General features: G+C 35.3%; 2 long non-coding RNA genes across 7 annotated transcripts; both read left to right on the top strand.

The window, feature by feature from the left end:
• Nucleotides 1-6003: 6003 nt before the first annotated feature.
• LOC126623470 (uncharacterized) lies at nucleotides 6004-9044 on the top strand. Of its 6 annotated transcripts, none has more exons than XR_007623763.1 (3): nucleotides 6016-6406; nucleotides 6454-7205; nucleotides 7428-9044. It is a non-coding gene; the product is annotated as an uncharacterized LOC126623470 (long non-coding RNA). The 6 variants fall into 6 exon arrangements; XR_007623765.1 differs by having other exon boundaries at nucleotides 6017-7205; nucleotides 7428-8289; nucleotides 8536-9044; XR_007623764.1 differs by having other exon boundaries at nucleotides 6020-7205; nucleotides 7428-7670; nucleotides 7757-9044.
• Nucleotides 9045-9150: 106 nt separating this feature from the next.
• Nucleotides 9151-12621, top strand: LOC126623472 (uncharacterized). Its single transcript, XR_007623767.1, has 4 exons — nucleotides 9151-9226; nucleotides 9669-9717; nucleotides 10623-10807; nucleotides 12604-12621. It is a non-coding gene; the product is annotated as an uncharacterized LOC126623472 (long non-coding RNA).
• Nucleotides 12622-16455: the final 3834 nt, after the last annotated feature.

Below are 16455 nucleotides of genomic sequence, written 5' to 3'. Positions count from 1 at the left end.
TCTTTGAAATGGCCTTCCAACAAACCCTCTCGAGTCACTCTGTATTCCTCATTCCCTGGGATACCCTTGCTAACAACCCATCCAGAGCAAAAGTATTTCATATCATAAAGGTTGAAAGCAAGAGTATCTCATATCATGCTTTCTCCCTGTCCTTTCTCCAGCCAGCACTTGCTCTCGAGTACTCATCATCTTGTGTTTCCTCTTCGTCTCTTACGTATAAGGGAAGTGAAGATGATACCTCGAAGCATGTGGAGACAACGTGCTGATTCATCCTCAGCTAGGGACAAGGAGAAAGAGAGCAAGAGGTGGGCACTTGGAAAGATTGAAGAAAGAAACAGACCAATACCTCTACCTCGTGCCTGCCCGCCATGCAGAGGAAACAAGCAGAGAAGAATGCAGCTTGCACAATCATCCCAGCAGAAGGAGTCTGAGATGAAGAACTAGAGAAGCTGCCACATCTGCTTGGAGAACAAATAAGGAACTGCAACATTCCCAAAGAGCAAAGCCTTGCAGTACAATAGCATAAAATCATCACTTGCAAGTAAAAAGCTAAGTGTCACCCCGTTCAAGAGGAAAGCTGTGGAAAGTCAACAAGCACGACCAATGATTACTTATTAGTTTTATTCATTATCTTTTATCGTAATTTTCAATTTTTCGTTTGCAATTTTTTTTAATTAATTTTCTTGCGTACTTAACTGAATTATTTCTTTTCTTTGCAGGAACTTTTGGTTCTTTCCACCCTTGAAGTTGATTGCAGAATTTTAGCTTGGGGGTCATCGCTTGATTTTACTGCAAATTAGGGAAGTTTTCAGTCCAATTGCGTTATTTTGTTTCTTATTATTTATTTATTTTATTTTATTTTTTTATTTGCATTATAGTGTTTTCTGACATTGGGGACAATGTCAAGTTTAAGTGTGGGGGTAGAAATCTCTAGAATTTCATTTGTTTCTGTGTTGTTGCTTTTTGTTTTCTTAATTAGTTTTAATTTGCTTTAAAAAAATAATAATAATAAAATTAAAAATTAAAAAAAAATTAAAAATTCAGAAAATTTAAAAATCCAAAAATATTGTCTTGTTTCCCTTATTGTTTTGAATTAGATTTTTGTTAGTTTCCGACCCAATGATATAATTAGATCAAATTTGAATCATGATTATCAAGAACTTAGTTAACATGTGTTTTGTGAAATTCCTAATTCCCTTGTTAGTTTTGTACATGTTTGATCATCTTTGAAAAACTAAATGCACATAGCCTTGTTGATGTGAAACTAAAGCATGACTTAAAGCTTCATATGTGAATTTAGTGACCATATATATCCTATGTGAGTTTTTGAGCCTATTGAAAGTGTGTGCATTTTTCATACACTCCTATTCTTTCATGTGTGATGAACTTATGTGAGATACATCTCTAGAACTTGCGTAACGATCTTTCGAAATGTTTGTCATTGATTGCATGAACTTGGGAATGATAGAGGCATTAGGTTTACCACTATGGCCCAAATAACCATGTTTCCCAAAGAAAAATGATATCATTAGATTGCCAATTTGAGCCGTCTTTGTTGAGCCTTTTATTTCTTATCACCAGATATGTTTACCCTTATGCCTGAAACATTTTTCCTTACCTTTCCAAGCAAGCTAGTGAGCAATGCGAGATTGTCTTATGAGAAACGTTTGTGAAGTACTATGAAGATGTTTAGCAAAAGATTAAGTGTGGGGGTATTTCATGTTTGTATTAAAAATAAAAAATAAAAATAAAAAAAATAAAAAAAAATAAAAAAAGAAAAAGAAAAAGAAAGATTGTGTACAAATGAAATAAAAGGTTGTGGTTGGAGGTGCTAGAAGAATTGCTGGAGAGCTTGAGTTCTTATAAATCTAAACAAAAGAATTGCTTGCAATATAGCTTGGAACTTGTGTTTTCCTATTCTTTCATTTCAATAACCCTATCCCTAAGCCTCATTACATCCAATAAAAGTCCTCTTGATTTAAGTTTTGCAATTATGACTGTGGAGAAGTGATCTTTATGCAAGCTTATGGTAGAAATTTCACATTTGTTTCTTTGAGCGAAACACATTAAAACTAAACACATGTGTGATTGAGTGCATATCCCGTGAGAAGGTCACTAGTTTGCATATGATGATTTTAAAAATAAAAACTTGAAATTGCATTAGCATGGCTATATCACACACTACACTTCAAGGATGATTCAAAGATTACTGCTAATATTTGAATTAGGAAGATGAACTTGGATTAGTTCCTTGATATGGTTCTTGATGATTTGTTTTCTTAAATGAAATTCTATGAGGGTCAGATAGGGAGAAACTAATGTTTTTCTTGTTACTTCTTGTTCTTGTTTTCTTTGTTTTGCTCGAGGACTAGCAAAAGTTAAGTGTGGGGGTATTTGATCGGATGATATTTATATATATTTTTACTTCGAATTCACTCGTCTTTTCTTAGTTAGTTCCTTATATTTTTAATCTATTTACGTTATTTTTATGTTTTTAGGATTTGTTATGCAAAGAAAATAAAAATAGCACAAATGAGTTTTAAATAATAAACAGAAAGAATATTGGTTTTATTTTTGGATTGGGTTTTATTTTGGTTTATTTTGATTTATTGTGTTTGTAGGAGAAGAAAGTGGAAAGCACTGAGAAATTAAATAGAAAAACGTGGGACGGACAGACTGCAAAGGGAATAAGTGGCAGGTCCAAAGCTAGGCGTGAAAGCTGCTTTGCAGCTGGTCAGCAGATGGGATGGAATAAAAATATGAAGTGAAAACAGGAAAGAAAAAGAGAAACAAATAAAATAAAGGAAAGAAAGATAGCAAGGCAGAAACGTGAAAGCAGGTGGGGGCTGACGTGGAGAAAAGGGACGGTCAGAATTGATGCAAGAATAAAATCAAGAAGTACCTGCTTGGTTGTCGAGGGAGGCAGCTCGAGCTTCATTTTTGGTGGAGGGAGGAAAATAATAAAAGGAGGAAAAGAGGTCAGAAGACAGGGGGGTCTTGGAGCGGGAGAAGGGAGCTGCCCTTTGGGCAGCTCGCAGAAGGTCAGCTCGCAGAGGCAGGAGAGGAGATAGACACGGGGAGAAGGGAGACTGACGGGCACAGTGAGAAGAAAATTAGAGGCTTCACTCCATTTCTCTCGGTTAAATCTTTTCAAACTTCTATTTTATTTCTGTTTTTAATAATGTGTAATTAAATTTATTTTGGCTAGAGGTTAATTCAAAGCCATGAATATATTTGTAATATGAATTGATTACCTTCGGTTGTGATTTATAAGTTGTGAATTCAATTTACTTATCCGTTCGTATAAAAACTGATTTGTGTATGTTGGTTGAGAGTGCACGCTTAATTTACATGCATGAATTTGATGCTAGAATATAAGTGAATTTCACCTAATCGTTATGAACTTATTTTCACAAGTAGTAAAGGTTGCTAGTCACAATCACGTTAAGTAAATTCTTGGCAAGAGTATCATGCTTTTCATAGTTACGAATGCCTCGTCAATGCTTATAGCTTTCACAAAGTTTAATGATCTTTGATTGTATCTCTATTGTGCTTTTCACGTAGGGGACTTTTGAAGAATGTTTTGAATTGTTGTATGCGTTTTCCCGTCCAATTCAATAACTTAAGGAAAACTTGAAGATTAAAAAAGTGCTGTTCACGGTTAATTTGGGGCGTTGAAATTCACAATTTATTAAAAGAACAACTGGAAATCATTTTGTATGCAAGTATAACATGTGTGGAGAAGAACCCTCTAGCTAGTCCGTCATTTATCATTTTACCTTAATTTTATGTTTTTATCAATTCTGTAATTTAATTAAGTTTAATTTACTTTTCATCAAAACCAAACCCCCCCCCCCATTATTAAATTATATTATTTAGTTAGTGTTCATTGTTGTTAGTCTTTTAATTCAATTTCCGTCCATTTTAGTTCCTAGTGTCTAATTTGATTGTTTTCATTATTTTGAGTCATTCTAAGTGTGTTTCGAGTTATTAGAGTTTTTAGCCTAGTTTTGTGTCCTTGAGTCTTGTTTAATATTTTTAAATTAATTTAGAATAGATTAGCAATCCCTCCTAATCCCCGGCCTAGAACGATACCCTACTTACATCTATACTACAATTGTCAAAAGAGGGTTTAATTTGTGTGTCAAGTAATTTTTCACCCTGGAGTATCGAGATTCACAATTTATTGAAAGAACAACTGAAAATCAATTTAGATTGCATATGTGTCATGTGTGGAGAAGAACCCTCTAGCTAGTCCGTCATTTATCATTTTACCTTAATTTTATGTTTTTATCAATTCTGTAATTTAATTAAGTTTATTTTACTTTTCATCAAAACCAAACACCCATCCATTATTAAATTATATTATTTAGTTAGTTTTCTTTGTTTTTAGTCTTTTAATTCAATTTCCGTCCATTTCAATTCCTAGTGTCTAATTTGATTGTTTTCATTATTTTGAGTCATTTTAAGTGTGTTTCGAGTTATTAGATTTTTTAGCCTAGTTTTGAGTCCTTGAGTCTTGTTTAATATTTTTAAATTAATTTAGAATAGATTAGCAATCCCTCCTAATCCCCGGCCTAGAACGATACCCTACTTACATCTATACTACAATTGTCAAAAAGAGGGTTTAATTTGTGTGTCAAGTAATTTACGCATCACATTGTTAGACATTATTTCTTGGATCTAATCCACTAAGATGGTACTTAAGTCATGTCACTCCGCCACTCTTCATTACCCCACCACAATATTTGCAAATTGTGCCATGTTTGTTTCCGTTTATTGGGTCTCTATGTTCCCAAGCTGGATCACGTTTAGTAACTCCACTAGACATCTTAAACGTATCTATATTTATTTTTCATGGAAATTAGGCAATTATTTATTTGGCCAAAAAATATAGTAGTGATGACGGTTATATAAGAGAACCTAAATAATAAAGTTATTCTATAGAAGAATTAAATAAGAAGTAAAGAAAATGATTGTAAGAATTTAAGTAATTATAAAAATAATATGGAATAATAAAACCTAATATTAATGAATAATAATCCAATTTGATAATAAAATAATCCTAATATTAAACATATTAATGAATAATAATCCAATTTGATAATAATCCAATTTAATAATAATCCAATTTAATGAATAATCCAATTTAATGAATAATAATCCAATTTGATAATAAAAAAACCTAATATTAATGAATAATAATCCAATTTGATAATAAAACTTAATATTAATAAAATAATAAATAACATTAAACAAATTAAAATTATCCTAGGGAATAATTATACAACATTACTTAATTACTTCAAAAAATTAACATGCAAGTATTATTTGGTTCTTAGATCACATGTACGGGTCCACACAAATTTTGTTGTTGTTGTATAAATTACAATAATATAAATATAGGTTTGTAAACTTCACTTAAATATGGAACCCTTTGTGTTGAAACTCTGAAAGGGCTAAGGGAAGAAGAAGAAACGAAAATGTGTAATAGAGGTGTGATGATCTGATACTCCGAATGTGAAAGAGTTGGAAGTGGCACATGGTTTTGAGTATGAAACCAACCACCACTACTTTTTGTCTTGTCAAAAGTTGTCAAAAGTTGGCCCGTTTGAGGGATTTATATATTTTATATATATATATATATATATTATATTATGTAACTTATCATAACACGCACACACACCACCACCACACACACACACTGACACACACACACTGACACACACATTGAATTATTATGTTTATTTTATCGATATTATCCAGATATTATCCCGATATTACCGATATTATCGATATTATCCCGATATATTGACGAAAATAAGGTGGATACGTGTGAAAATATCCCCCTCTCAAAAAACGATATTATCGGTGAAATATCGCCGATAATATCGATATTTAAGACCTTGAATCCGATCCACTTATTTTATACAGCGTATACCCTCTTAGTAAGCCAGTCCAAAATGGGCGTATTAATTAGTCAACTCCCTTTCTTATCTCACGCGCAAATTGGGCACTCTCTCTCCCCTTCCTTGCCGTTTGTTCCGTCTCCTTCTCTCGCCGGCTGTGTTCTCCCAGTCTCTTCTGGCAAGCTTTGTTCTCTCCATCTCCTATGGCAAGCTTTGTTCTCTCCATCTCCTCCCCTTTGTTATCTGATAACACCCACAGAGAGACAACTCACACCACCACCACAAAAATTCGAAACGATTTCATCTGGGTTTTAGAACCTTGATTGGGAATCAATAATAGGATTTGAAAATTCGAAAAGATTTCATCTGGGTTTTACTATTCAGGAAGATTTCTTCTGGTTTTAAGATTTGATATGGGTTTTTAATTTCTTTAATTTCTAGGTTTTAAGATTTCATCTGCTTGACGGTGTTTTCAAGCCTCTTTGGGCCAAGAACAGGTAAGGAAATGAGTGACAGAGGGATTTGGGATCTGGGTCAAGAACAGGTAAGGAAATGAGGGTGTTTGTGAGGGTGGTGAGACAGAGGAATCTGGTATTTTGGGAAGAGATAGATTTCAATTTTTTTTTAATTTATTTTTAGTAATCTAATTTAAACAGGAGACAAATATGAAGTGAAATATCAAAAGCTAAAAATGCCAAACAAAATTTTGTTATTTTTTCAATTAGATTCATTTGATGGTTGTGAATTTATTAATTTTAATCTGATTTAAATAGGGGACAAATATGAAGTGAAATATCAAAGTTACTTTGAATTCCTGATTCAGTATCAAATATAGTATAAATAATACGATTATTAGTTTAATACTACACTAAACATCTGACTAATTTAGTCAGCCAATGATTATGTATTCTATCCGACAGAAAATGTCAGTACAATCCGTGGTGCTAATCAAGGCCTGACAGATCTCTCTTCTGTTGTTCTCAACTTGGTCTTTCTCACTCTCAGTTGATGTTGCCTCACCGATTCATGCTGGCTTCGCACCCGTCAAACCATAGAAACGATCATCGATCAACCCTCTGTTTCGACTGTATCCTCTTGATTTTTGTCTTGTTTTCTGCTGCTCTCTCACATATCTCTCTTCTGTTGTTCTCGAACTCGCCCTCTCTCTCTCAGTTTCCGCCGCCTCACTTGACAAACCAGATTGCTCTCTCGCTGAAAAATAGTGAAATTGGTCTCGATTTGAAGGAAAGTTGAAGCCCATAAAAGATGGCGTTTCCTACTGCCAATCTGGTGCGGGTAATTCCCTGCTTTGAATATTATGTGTTTAGGAGTGTAAATTTGGATTTATAAATGGGTTTTTGGTTCAAATTTTGTTATTATGTTTTTGGAGATTTTTTTGTAGTTTCGGATTCCAGGTCATGGTGTTTTATTCGGTTTTGTTTTCAGCTCTAAGAGATCGTGGTTTTTCGGATTTGGGAGTTTGAATTTATAAACGTGGATTTGTGTTTGTTTGCCCAGATGCTATTTCAGAGCTGGAGGAGCCATTGTTCCCCTTTCGTAAAAGTTTACATGAACACTTCCACTGGAAAATCTCAAGTATGTATTATGTAGCTATACTATTCTCTCCAATTCTACTTTTCGTTGTCCGTATGTTCGAATATGAAAGAACATAAATGAATCTCCAAGCTGAAGGGGTCAGGCACACGGCACTGACCCAAAGATTCTGAAATATTTAGGAAGTGGAAGAAATAAATATTTGAGGTCTGAGCTGATATAATCGTATGAAAAAAGTTGATTTTTTAAATTTCTTGGTTTGCGGTGTTTTAATTTTTTGACTTTTTATGCAGGTAAAGGAAGAACCCAAAAGATGTATGTTCACCGAAGGACATGATAGGAGTGCCCTTCATTGGGTTAGAGGGGTTTGTGAATAAAAATCATTACCCTCTTTCTTTTTTTTAATTAAAATAAATAAATTAGGCTTTAATTTTTACTGTTGTTTAAGTGTTGTGTTTTTAGGAATTTAGGATTTGGGTTTGTGTGTCACTTTTCATGTGTGCTTCAAAGTAATAAAATTTGGGATGTGTTATCTACACACCATTTTTTACTTCATACACACTTCTTAATTTGTAGCCGTCAGATCGACTGAATTAAAGAAGATCAAATAGTAAAAATTAACAAAAGGTGTGTGAGAAGTAAAAAGGGGTGTGTGAATAGCACACTCCTAAAATTTTGTTCTGAATTAGATATTTATTTATTGAAATTTTTCTTTACTGTTCAGTAATTGGTGGAGTTACAAAGATCCGAGATTTTTCTGGCCAATTCCAGTTGGTGTCGTTATTATGAATTAGTTGACTTTGATGAGACAACAAGCCGAAATACGGTATGTTGTTTTGATCCTAATTATTTGTACTAATATTTGTTTGATTTTTTTCCTTCCGAATTATGAATTAGACAACAAAAATAGTGATTTGTGTGTGTTTGTTGATTTTTTTTGGACAAATCTTGATAAGCATTTTATAAGAAAATTTGAAGTTAGATATGAGTAAAATAGTGGAATTGTAAAGTGCAATGAGTTTCCAATAAATGCATTAGTAAGGATTACTTTTTGCTGAATGTTTCTTTCTAGATATAGATTATACGCGCCCGGGAATTGGATACAGTTTGAACTGATTTAGTAATGTGAGTACCTTTGTCGCTCCAATTTAATAATGTGATTCAATAATGCCATGTTGATTTAGGCTATTGTACTAATATGTGAATACCTTTGTCACACATTTTAATAAGAGTGAAAAATAATGTGAGTACCATTGTCATTCAGAGGCTGTTGAATCATTAATTGAAATATGCTAGATGTAATCCTCAAACATCATTTTTCACTTAGACTAAGATGTGTGCCTACCTTATATAAAACTCTTGGAAATCGAAAAATCCTAACAAACCCAGGGTCTTTATACCTCAAATGTCCAACTCAAATTCAATTCCTTTTAAGCTAAGCATCATGAGTTGGATTGTGTTTAAATATATTGAAATTTGCATTTGTCATCATGACGAAATTGTTCTTTTCTATTTAGCTTCCTCTTTCTCCACCAACAAATATCACATATTGGTCATGGTAAAAAATGACATGGGTTATAAGAGTTTGAAACCAACTAACAAAAGAAGAAGTGAAATAATGATTTAATTGACTGCAAAGTAAAATTTCTGCAGTTATAACAAGGCTAATTTCCTCTTCAATCTATCTTTTACAAAATTGTTCAATATTAGGATGGAACTGGCAACAAGTGGGATGCCTACTCGAGATGTAAGAAATGACTTATGTAAGTTCTTTTTCCTTTTGGGTAATGTTTCATGGTTTTGTGTATATCGTTTAACTATTTAAGTTTTAGATTTTTTTTTTCTTTGAAACAAATGATTGTTTGGCATATGGGTTATTTTATTTGTAGTTGAAGTTCTAGGTTTTTAATAGATATGGTTTTTTAATTGAAATGAAAAATGATAATTTATCTGTTATCCTTGCTGATTATGTGAATTTTGAATTTATTGCATGTAAAAACTAACAATTTGATTGGGTGGCTATTTGCTCAGTAGTCGAAGTGCTACAATTTTTTGAGTACATGCTGTATTTTGAACAAATCTTTGTGTGTATATAGAGTTGTCAACAACTACTATATGTTTTATGTAAATAGTTTTCACATATCTCAATGCTTACAACACATTTAATCCCTTATTCTAATGGTTATATTTCATACTTATAATCAGGCAAAGGTTCCAAAAGGTGTCGCAGTGTTTCCAGAAGGCTTTCAATGAGGTACTTCTGCTTAAAAATCTCATAATTGTTTTCATTTTGGCTACTTCGTTGTGGATCTTAATGCATGTTTGATCATTACTTAATGCCTTTTGGGTAGTTTGTGAGATTTGATTGTTTATGCTTAAGTTGTGTATTTAATGAATTATCGGGGTGTCTGATGTATCTTAATATCATGTTGTTGATGCTAATTAAGGACTAAATTAATCTTTATGATATGTTTGAATTTCTTGATTGAATGAACTTCAAAATATGTTTTGATGCAATTAGAAGAAAAAAAAAGGTAGAGAGATTGACTGCATAATTTGTAATTTGGGTTTAGTGACCTTGTGACACACCCTGACCCGGAATGTCTGCTAGGACTCCGAATCGAGCTGCGTTGCCCGACACCTGGAAGGTGACGAAGCCATAAAGTGTGATGTTGTGGAAAAATGTGAATAAATTTAAACATAAGAGTGCCTAAATACCAGAGTGCGCTGGTGAGCGGGAAAGAACCCACTTCACACGTGACGTTAGAGCATAAGTAAGTACAGTAGAGGATTAAGAATTGTACCCTCGAAAGAATCTCCAATACTAAGAATCGCCACAAATCTTCGACGATAAGAAAACACATCTAATAAAACCTGGAGGGTGAAAACAAAACAAGGGTGAGTGGCCCTGGAGATAAAATTTTAATAGAAACCATATAAAACATTATAACCCCTCGTTACAATACATGTATAGTTTCCAGAAAATCATACCACGTATCAATGTGAAATCAAGAGTATATCAACTGTAAATCCATAATTATACTACAACACAGCATCTGATAAGAGCATATTTATGCAACTGAGTTAGCTTGTTCTCATGCATTTATGTTGTTATTTCTTAGTTAATTATGCATTTTAACTATTTTCGTGTGTTTGTAGGTCCATAGGCTTTATAAAGCACTAAGATGCATTTTGGTGCGTTTTGGAGCAGTTTTGGACTTGGAATGAATAGCACATGCATGGAGCAAGGTGGATGGACGAAATTGAAGACTAAAGAGGCTAGGAATGTGTTAAAGAGAAATAAGAATTAATGTGAAAAGGACAAAGAGCTCAGCCACAAAGAGGTGTCACTCCATCATTCACCTTTTCATCATTGTCGTGCACCACCATTGCACTCCCTTTGGATTCCTATGTCGTCCATCATCATCCATGTTCCATCCATTGACTCATTTGTTGCATCATTTCACTTCCTTTCCTTTGTCTACCATGTGCACAATATCTTTTCACGTCCTTGCACTCATTGATTCACCACTTACTCACATTTCCACCCATGCCATGCATAATCACCATTGTCCCCTCCATCATTTCAGATTTCATGCATTATTACATTGAATCATTGCACTCAATTGCTACACCATTCTTTGTTCCCTCCATCATTTCAAATTTCATGCATTATTACATTGCATCATTGCACTCAATTGCTACACCACTCCATGTTCCCCTCCATTGCCATGCACTTCCTCTATAAAAGGAAGTGTGTAACATAAATTTAGTTCATACTTAGTTAGATCATTCATTCTCATTTCAACACAACCTTCATTCAAACACATCCATTCATCTTCACATCCATTCCTCCATACAAACAAACCTTCAAACACTTACCAACACCTTGTGCCGTAGCAAAGGAAGGGAAGGAAAGTGCTTGGATGTGCTTGCTGTTCAACTTGGATCGTTTGAGCGTTTAAGTGTTTCTTTCTTTTGTTTCTAATGTTTAAATTCATTTCCTTTCGTTTTGTTGTAAATATGAGTGGCTAAACCCCTCTTGGCTAGGGGTGATTTCAAAGCCATGATTATGTGTGCAATATAATTTGATAAATTCCAGTTATAAACTCTTAAATCGTGAATGCAATTAGCTTAATTATTTGATTGATAACTTATTTGTATTTGTTAATTAAGGGTCGACACTTAATTGGCATGCATAAATCCGTTGCTAGAATATAAGGAAGTTTCACATAATCGTTACAAACTTATATTCACATGTAGTGAATGTCGCTTATAAACGATCGTGTTAAGTTCAATTCCTAGCATGAGTGACATGATGTCATAGTTGCAAGTGCTTTGTCAATACTTATGATTTTCATTAAACGTAATGATCTTTGATTGTATCTCTATTATGATGTCATTTAGGGAACTTTTGAAGAATGTTTTGGGTTGTCGAATGATGTCATCCAATCCAATAAAACAAGGAAAATCTAAGAGTTAATTAGTGATGTCACGGTTAATTTGGAGCATTGTCATTCGTAATTCAATGAAGTAGTAACTGGAAATTAAGTTATTTGCATACATGTCATGTGTGGAGAAAAAGCCTCTAGCTATCCAATCCATCATCTTATTTCTCAAATTTGTTTTGCAATCTGTCTAGTTTTTCATACTTGTTTGTTTGTTTCAACTTCATCCAAAACTCAATCTCCCTTTACTTTAGAGTGTCTAATTAGCTAGAATCTGTTTTAATTTGTGTTTTTAAATGTTTTGAATCAAGTAAAAGTCAATTTTCGTCCAAAGTCATTCCTAGTGTCTAGTTTAAGTTTATTTAGTTGTTTTAAGTTATTTTGAGTATTTTAAGTTTTCTTTGAGTCTGGTGAGTCTTGTTAAGTATTTTAAAGTTTAGTTTTATGTTTTTGAGTCAGTTTAGAGGTTATTAGCAAGCCCTCCTAATCCCCGGTCCAGAACGATCCCTACTTATACTTATACAACAATTGTCAAAAGAGGGTTAAATTTGTGTGTTAAGTTAATTTTCGCATCAAGTTTTTGGCGCCGTTGTCGGGGATTAGCAACTTTGCTAATCCCTTGTTATTTCTTTTTATTTATTTTCATGTGTTTTTGTTCCTAGTTGATGACTTTACTTGTTTTCTTGTTTTAGGTGGTTTATGACTCGAAGTTCTCAACCTGTTCATAAGCACATCCTTGACTTTGACGACGATTTTGAACGAACTTTGAGACCAGCAAGGAATCAACAAGAACCCCAACCACTTCAACGGCTCAGATTTTTGAAGAAGTACAAGACATGGCAGCGGACAATCGAACAATCAAGGAGCTTTCTGCTTCGGGATTGGACAATGCCGCACCACTTTGCATTCAATACCTTGTGGCTGCCCAAGGAAAGACCGATGACTTCGAATTAAAGTTCAGTTTATTGCACCATATTCCTAAGTTCCATGGGTTGTCTATGGAAGATCCTAATAAACATTTGAAGGAGTTTGAGGTTGTTTGTTCGAGCAGGACCCCTGTGAATGTTGATGGGAGCATTTTGAAAATGAAGGCTTTTCCCTTTTCTCTCTTGGAAAAGGCTAAAGATTGGTTGTATGAACTAGACCCCGAAAATATCACATCATGGGAGAGTATAAAACGGGCATTTTTTGAGAAGTTTTTCCCAACGTCTCGAGTCATTCTACTACGTAAAAGGATTAGTGGCATTCAGCAAAACCAAGGTGAATCATTTCCCACTTACTATGAACGTTTTAAAACCCTTATTACTTCATATCCACAACATCAAATGAAGGAGGAGCTTCTTCTTCAATATTTCTACAAAGGGCTTTTACCAATAGAACGTCAGATGCTAGATGCCTCAGCGGGAGGAGCTTTGGTGGACAAAACACCTATGGCTGCCAGGACCTTAATTGCTAACCGTGCGTTGAATGCTCAATAATATGAAGGCGTTGGTCAAAGGGATATCCCACGCCAGCAACATGTTAATGAGGTAAGTGCTATTTCCGAACTTCAAAATCAAATGGCTAATCTTTCTACTCTTTTTTCGCAGGTGGTTGAAATATCAAAGGTACAAAGTGTAGCTGCTTGTGGCGTGTGCTCAATGCAAGGACATCTCACGGATAAGTGCCCTCAATTGATCGAGAATGGAGGGTGGGAATCTGCCAATGCCGTAGATTTTCAAGGCCACAATCAGCAACATAATGACCCCTACTCCAACATTTACAATCCAGGGTGGAGAGATTATCCAAATTTCAAGTAGAGAGAACCACAACAATCTGCCCAACAAGGAGGATTTCGGCCACAACCCCCTGGGATGTATCAAAGGCCATATGTACCCACTCAAGTTCAACCACAATCTACCCAAACCAATTCAGCTACATCCATGGATAATGATCAAATTGTTCAATTACTAACTTCTTTAGTGCAGGGGCAGCAAAATCAAAATAAAACAATGCTCAATCAAGCTAAGGAGGTGGATGAATTGAAGAAAAAAATGGGCCAAATGGCGGAGTTCATGGGGCAAATCAAAGAGCAAGGCAAACTGCCTAGCACAACCGTTGTGAATCCAAGGGGAGGATTTGAATCTGTAAAGGCCATTACCTTGAGAAGTGGAAAAGAAGTTGGAACGGACCCCCAACCATTAAAATTTGCCAAAACGGATGACAAGAAGCTGGAACAAGAGGAGGATGTCCAACACACACCCACTGTAAGGAAGGAAACAACCTTGCCATGCACTCTTACACTTCCTAATCCATCCAATGTGTCCACCACAGGTAAGAAAGGTTCCAATTTGGTTAATTCTAACGTTATTCCACCAAATACACCTTTCCCTCGCAGATTCATACAAACACAGAATGAAGAAAGTGAAAAAGACATCCTTGAAACATTCAGAAAAGTACAAGTCAATATTCCACTCTTAGATGCCATCAAACAAATCCTGAAGTACGCTAAGTTTTTAAAGAAGCTTTGCACAACAAGGAATCGGATTCGGGAGAAAGAGGTGGTACATGTGAATGAGAATGTCTCTGCAATGTTGCAAAGGAAGCTGCCACCCAAATGCAAAGATCCAGGTAGTTTCACTATCCCTTGTGTTATTGGAAATACGAGGTTTGAACATGCTATGCTAGATCTAAGTGCATCAATTAATGTCATGCCATATTCTATTTATGCATCTATGAATTTAAGAGAGCTTAAACATGATGGTGTTGTTATTCAACTAGCCAATCGATCTAATGCCTACCCGAAAGGAGTTTTGGAGGATGTTTTGGTGCAGGTAGACCATTTGATTTTTCCTGCAGATTTCTATATGCTTGACATGGAGGATGCAGCCCACTCTCTACCACCATCAATCTTACTTGGACGACCTTTCATGAAAACAGCTCAAACTAAGATTGATATGGCCAAGGGAGCATTAACAATGGCATTTGGTGGTGATATGATTCACTTTAAAATTCCTGAATCTAATGTGAATCTTACTGATGTTCGTTCTTGTTTTGCCATTGATGTAGTTGAAAACATAGGACAAGAACCTTCAACACCAACCAAGAAGGATGAATTTCCAACCACTAACGAAGAGGAAATTGGAGTGGAGCACAAAGAACATACCACTAACCTCCAAATGCATAATCTAGGCGAAAGCACATTTGGAAAATCTGTTTACAGTGTTGTCACTTCATTGCAACACATTGGTAAACCACCTATTCCAATTTCGATTCCCATTTCAACTAATAGGTTGTTACCTTGTATGGTGCAGGTCTCCAATCAAATCCAAGCTAGTGGGAATGATTACATTGACTTAAGGATGCTCAACGCCCCAATCAGGAAGGATTACTATCCCCTTCCATTCATAGAGCCAATGTATGAGTATTTTGAGGAGCATGCCGTAGATGACATATCACTCCATGCCGTGGGCCCTATTCAAGCTTAAATGGAAGTTTCGTCCGGCTAGAAGACGTTAAAGCAAGCGCTTCTTGGGAGGCAACCCATGTATTAAAAAAAATGAAGATCTTTGAATCGCTCCACAATCAGTTTTGCGTTTCTAAAAACCTTCCCTTTTCTGCATTTTTATTTTGCCATGATTGTCATTTTTATTTGTTGCTTGTTTAATTGTTTTTGGTGTGTGTTTATTTTTTAAACATTGACAGATATGCAAGGTACTTTTACATTAAAATTCGTGAAAATGAACAAGAGGCAGAAAAATACAAGAGATAGCCTTCACAAAGGCTGCTTAGGAGAAGTCTCAGTAGTCGGCAGAGCCTCAGCAGTCGGCAAAGCCACAGAAGGAGGAGGTATCGGAGGTTGATCATTTGGAGCTTCACTACGCGATACAGCCCAGAAGACAAAGGAAAATGCTGTTGGAACAAACCCACAAACCTCTGATGATCAAGTAAAATCTGACCATCAGATTCCTGCATCTGGTCAATCTTCCTCTTCATGCTTGTAGCATAGTTGTGTGCAAGCCTATGCAACTGTTTATTCTCATGCTTGAGCCCTCTAATCTCCTGTTTGAGACTCATCACTTCAGCCGCCAATGATTCAACTTGACGGGTTCGAGCAAATAGACATTGGGCCATATTGGACACATAACCTGCACACTGCACACTGAGAGCCAGAGAATCCTTAATAGCCAACTCATCAAATCGTTTGGAAAGTAGTCTGTTATCTTTGGAAGTGACAAGGTTCTGGGCCACCACCGCAGCGGTCATATCATTTTTCATCACCGAATGCCCAACGGTAAGAGGACTAGTAGGGGATATGAAGGATGGGTGCCATATGTTGTCTGGAGAAGGCATGGATGCCTCTTCACCAAGGTTCAAGTCAAAATGACAGTCGGAGGGGCCAGACATTTTCAAAGGTGTTGAAGAAAGAAGAGGTCGAACAAATCGAGATCGTAGAAGTGCAATGAAGGGAGTTTTTACAGGCGGAAATTCAAGTGTGCTTTGAAACGAACTGCGTGCCTCTATAAAAATCAGCACTCGACGGGATTTCAGGGATCAAAGAGTCG

The sequence above is a fragment of the Malus sylvestris genome, chromosome 5 (assembly GCF_916048215.2).
Source record: "Malus sylvestris chromosome 5, drMalSylv7.2, whole genome shotgun sequence".
Taxonomy (NCBI): domain Eukaryota; kingdom Viridiplantae; phylum Streptophyta; class Magnoliopsida; order Rosales; family Rosaceae; genus Malus; species Malus sylvestris.
Note: the sequence above shows the minus strand (reverse complement) of the source record. Positions and strands in the feature narration are given on the sequence as shown.